The sequence below is a fragment of the Lathyrus oleraceus genome, chromosome 7 (assembly GCF_024323335.1).
Source record: "Lathyrus oleraceus cultivar Zhongwan6 chromosome 7, CAAS_Psat_ZW6_1.0, whole genome shotgun sequence".
NCBI classification, from domain to species: domain Eukaryota; kingdom Viridiplantae; phylum Streptophyta; class Magnoliopsida; order Fabales; family Fabaceae; genus Lathyrus; species Lathyrus oleraceus.
The window spans coordinates 25,855,215-25,860,464 of record NC_066585.1 but is presented as its reverse complement, the minus strand read 5'-3'; the positions used below and the strand labels follow the sequence as shown (position 1 = coordinate 25,860,464).

The 5,250-nt window shown below is 34.4% G+C and overlaps 1 protein-coding gene across 5 annotated transcripts in view; it reads left to right on the top strand.

Annotated features, from left to right (window-relative positions):
* The window catches only part of LOC127100852 (probable RNA methyltransferase At5g51130), a 50,275-nt gene extending 48,716 nt beyond the window's left edge, over positions 1–1,559 (top strand). The window contains exons 8-9 of one of the 5 annotated variants that reach the window (XR_007794515.1): positions 1,099–1,201; positions 1,309–1,559. The gene's annotated coding sequence lies outside the window, so the exon portion shown is untranslated. The remainder of the gene's footprint in view (positions 1–1,098; positions 1,202–1,308) is intronic. The other 4 variants (XR_007794512.1, XR_007794509.1, XR_007794513.1 and 1 more) reach the window with 4 other exon arrangements.
* The last annotated feature ends 3,691 nt before the right edge of the window (positions 1,560–5,250 follow it).

Genomic DNA, 5,250 nt, shown 5'->3' with positions numbered 1-5,250 from the left:
AGAGAGCGATTCAGAGAAGGGGACGAAAAAATGAGAAGGTGAGAGACGGAAGGACACGAGAGAGGAGATTGAAAGATTTTTGTTCATTACTATTTCATTATCACTTTTTATTCATTTATTGTTATTTTAAAATAAAAGAAAACAAAAAAAAAAGCATGCTTTAAATTAGAACTTAATTAGGACTTAATTACCACTGGTATTCCCAATCCATTTCTCTTTTTGAAAAAACCAACAGTCAAGCGGCTGGTTTCTAATTAGGTTAGACTAACTGTTTTTTTTTTTAGTTTTTTATTTTAATTCGTTTTTTAGTTTATGTTAGTTTATATATTAAGGTTAGCATTAAAATATTATTTAGTTAGTAAGTGGCCTGGTGGAGGGGAGTGACTTCTAGATCTTTAGTGTAGTGGGTTCGATACTCCTAGGTGTAGTTTTTCTTTCTTTTAATATTTTCTCTTATATTTATGCTTTATTATTCATATTTCTTTTTTTATTTATTGTTTAATAATATGATTTGTTTTTTTCTTTTAATTGCACCATGCATGGAAGGGTGTTTTTGGGTTTCACCGAATGAAAGGGTACTTGGGCTTATGTTTGCAATCATGACAGTGTTACAAGTCCCTCCTAATGAATCCTTGAGAAGCTAAGTGAGTTTTGAATTTCGGCTGCTTAGTGCAAGAAGAGACCGGTAAATATTGGTACCCTCAAGAGACCTAAGTGTTCTTTGATCTGTGGCAAAAACTCTCTCTGACCCTGCAAGATCAATCAACGAGAGTTTGCCCACCTTGTGAATAATATTCACTGCAGTATCTCTAACTCGGTATTCAACCACGACCGAAGCAATGCCATCACTTCATCGGTGGAGTAAGCTCTGTATTGCGTAAGACTTGCTGCCTTCATTTCTTCCCTTTCTATTAAGTTGAATCTCCACAAACTTACCAAACTGACTTGAATTATTTTTCCTCACAGTCTTTGCATTGCCATTATGTTTTGCATTTGCACACTTGGAGCATGTTGTATGCAGCGTAGATTCTCCAAGACTTGCATTTTTATAGTGCTAAGATACGATTTACTGTTTAAATTTTCTATGTGCCCATTCAGAATCTTCAATGAGAAGCCTGGTCCAAAATATTTGATATAATCGTTCTCTGGAATCTCATTTGGAAGCTCTGTAGCTAGAAGAACTCCAGTTTCAACTGCACGGGTAAGATGTGATAAATCAATGTTATTCTTACGTGCCCATGCTTACATGGCTTGCAATTTTGAATACCAAAGTTGGATGCTAAGGCTGTTTCGTTTTTTTCCTTTCAGGTTTTGAAATATTGGACGGCCGGCATGCTAGCATTGAGTTGACAACATGTGTTTCAATATGGGGAATGGGATGATGCTAACCGAATTCCATGTGGTTTGATGGAAATCATGTTGTGGTTGGAACTCCTTTGGAATTGGGATTTCTTGAAATTCGACTACCTTGCTATTAATTCATGCCATAAGCAACAGACGAAATCAAAATGAAAGCACCATCATCACTGTTGAAATGAGTTTGTAATCTAGACATATGATGGACAAAGCAAAATTTGTAAACCATAAACTCGTGCAGAATGTCTATATACTCTGTACATCATAAACTTGTACATTATAATAGCACCATAAGTTTCAGTCTTCAAACTAGTGCACTGCAGGTTTTGATGTGGGCTTTATTGTTGTTTTAACTTTGCAGGTGCATTGCCTGCAACCCTGGATAGGACCGGGTTTAATGCCAAGAACTGTATTGCTACAGGCTTGACGAGAAACGAGAGCAAAGGCTGAAACAGGTGGAGCTTCCAATGAATGGCCGAGCCTACCCAGCGAAAAAAGTCCTTCATCAACTCGCCCAATGAATGGACGAGTCCAAATAAGAAAATTGGGCAGTTTGAATTTTTTTTTTCAGACTGGGGCATTGTGGGAAAATTATTTCAACATTGAGACATTCTGGAAAAAAAATCTCCGCATGGAGAACATTCTTTTGAGAACTACTCTGACCCTGACTCGTCGAGCGAGGTAAACGACGATGTTTCTGATGAAGAAGTGAGTTTTGATGAGGTTCTGTATGATGGAAAAACAATGAACAAAATACAAGTGTTGGTAGCAATGATTGGAGTTGATACTAGGGAACCAGCGGTTGTGTTGACTGAAGTAGTGAGAATACTCAAGCTCTTAAAAGAGAGTACACCAGTATCACAATATTATTATTAACACTATGGTTTTTATGATTTTCTTATGGTGCATACGTAACTTGTGTATGCTCCTTGCTTCTTTTTATTAATGAGTTTCAGAATGTTTTTCACTTTCTTTCATTCTTGTCCATTATTTAGGTCTTACAAACTACATGTTAATTTAAATCCGCCGTTTGAATGATACACTGACAAAGTGTAACTCCAAAGTTTGACAAAAATCATACTTAAGATATAGAGATAAGATTAAATTGATATTCAGGAATATAAAGAATATTATCTAATTCTAGGTTATCTTAAGGTGAATTAATTCAGAAAAATTGGCAGTGATAGTGTTCCATTAGGGAAATGTATAGGGATGGGGTCAATGAGTTTTATACTAGAAAAACACTTGACATATGGTAAAACCTTATATGGTGCCTCCGAGTCAAGGATCCTAATTGAAAATTGCTTTAAATTAATATTTGCATTGGTGATACTTGAGATTATATGCAAATTATCAGCAGAGGTGTACTTATTTGTATTGTGTTCTGAGCATCTTTATTAGATTGTTGAAGAGTAAGTAAATGTTGGTAGTCTTCTTTGGAAATGGATCCATGCTTGTATGAGGTAGAAGTAAAGTTAGGATCTATATCCTGGGGGGAAACACATGCTTCAAGTAACAACCATCAATGACGTGAGACCTCTTGTTGAACTATGAGCGAGTGCGCGACTAATGATTGGGAGATGATCCATAATCAAAATTTGAGTGTGTATGTTATTGAAGGACTCATTTAAGCCCATGGGGACGAAATAAGGTACTTCATGTGTTTGTACCAATGAACGAATTTGGCGAGATCGTAGGTGCAAAGGATTTGGTAATAACAAGATGATGTTGGATGGAGATCTTCAAGCTTATCCCATAAGATTTTAAGTTTAGTAAAATATTGGGAAATGTATTTTTCAACTTGTTTGATTGAATAGGAATCAAACAAGATTGGAGAAGCTAAAATGGTTGCCCTATATAAATCTTTTGCATAGATCTTCTCAGAGTTCCAAAACATAATCAAAACTATCATATTTTGAGCAATGTGCGGTGAAAGCATTGTATAGATCATCTTCCTCTCTCTCAATCTCTTTCTAAATTATTTTTCTTTCTCTCACATATTTTTAGCTATAGCGTTTTGAAAAAAATTCTTGAATTTAGTGAGGAAATTGTTCTAGGAAAGAGAATTATTATAAATTTACTAAGAGTTATTTTTCCTCTCGGGTAAATTATTCTTTCTTACGAAGTAATTGTTTGGGTTCGGAGCTAAACGTGTATAAAAGCTCTTTGGTTTGTGAGCTCCGCCACTTGAAAAAAAGATCTCATTTTGGGTTCGCGAAGAATAACCAGTAAAAAAATTTCACATCGGCTCTTGAGCTTAGCCTTGTACAAAAGCTCAGTTGGTATGAGATCAAGCCAATATAAAATCCAGGGTCGGTTTATGGTCATCCTGTGTAAAACCTCGGTTCAAATCAAAGGACATCCAATTTAAAACTCCAAATTGGTTTGAGATTAGCCCATACAAAATCTCAGTTTGGCTTAAAGACTAACCTCTTGAAGCTCTGTCTGCTGTTTGACGTGAAGACTAGCCAATTCATTTCTTTGTTCTCTGTTTGGTTGGAAGTAAACTTGAAATTTCATTTTCTTTGTGTTAGAAAGTTCGTGGGCTTAACCTTTTAAAAACTCTCAAGAATTATTGGATACTCTCAAAATTAATTCTCGGGGAAAGAAGTAGGCAACTTATTTAAGACCGACTCTCTATAAATCTCTGGTATTATCTCTCTTCCCTTAAATTTTCAATTTCATTTTCTTTGTCCTTACTTTCTGCTGCATTTCCAAACGTTTTTAATAAATGTTTTCAAACGCTGATTTAGAAAATAATTTGGTATTAAAATATCATTTTTTAAACCTCCACAATTCATTTCTCTAGAGTATGGAGTTGCATGTTCGACAATTATATTTCTGGTTTTGATGATGACAACACCTGATATCAAACGATATTCAATGAAGTCCTTATCTATTGAAGATAGCTCAAGAGGTCATAGATGATAAAGATGTTTTATCAAGCTATCCTATAGACTTAAGCTATACTCTTGAATATATTCTTGAATATCAAGTCATATTTTGAAGTGAACATTGTGGTCAAACGACATTCAAGTGAAAACTTATGTTTCAAGGTTCACCGATAGTTTATCTTCTTAACTCCGTGCTAATCGTAATCAACTTGTAGATATCTTAAACCTCATTAAGAAGACTTAATGTTCTTGTATGATGATAAACTTAAAGATAATGATGCCAATACTTATAACTTCAGAGCTGTGAAAGAGAGAAAGTGTGAAAGCTCGCATGGTTGTGTCAGTCTAAGTGACTAGTATCATGTAAAGGAACAAGGATAATTATGGAAATACTATGGAAAAATCACACACACTAAAAATCTTGGAGAATCCTAACTTATTTTAGTAAACCACCTAAAAATGTTTTAAGGCCTAAATAACTGATTAGAGGATTATCTGATCAATTGTAAGACTTTTTACAACTGGATAATCAATTAGACCTAATCAATTAATCGATTAGTTTCTCTTGGTTGAGTCTAAAATTGATTGGGTTAGTCTCTGAATGATTAGTAACGACCAAATATCAAAATCATCCATTTGTTGCTCGAATAATCGATTATTAGGGGTGGATAATTGATTGGCCTAATTGATTATGGCATTCATTTTTGCCCATGGATTATTTCTAAATTTAAAGAACAATCTAGCTAATATATAGAAAGCTTCTCTATCATTTTATTTTATCCAAAAAATGAGCTTTTATCTCACTTCCTCATTCTCTCCCATTTTATATAAATCTCTTGGTTTCTCACATATTTTGCCTTAGTGCTTCGAGAATGATTTTGAGTAAAATAATACACAAAAAATGTAAAATAAATACCTCTTGTTGAACTATGAGCGAGTACACGACTAATGATTCAGAGAGGATCTATGATCAAGATTTGAGTGTGTATGTTATTGAAAG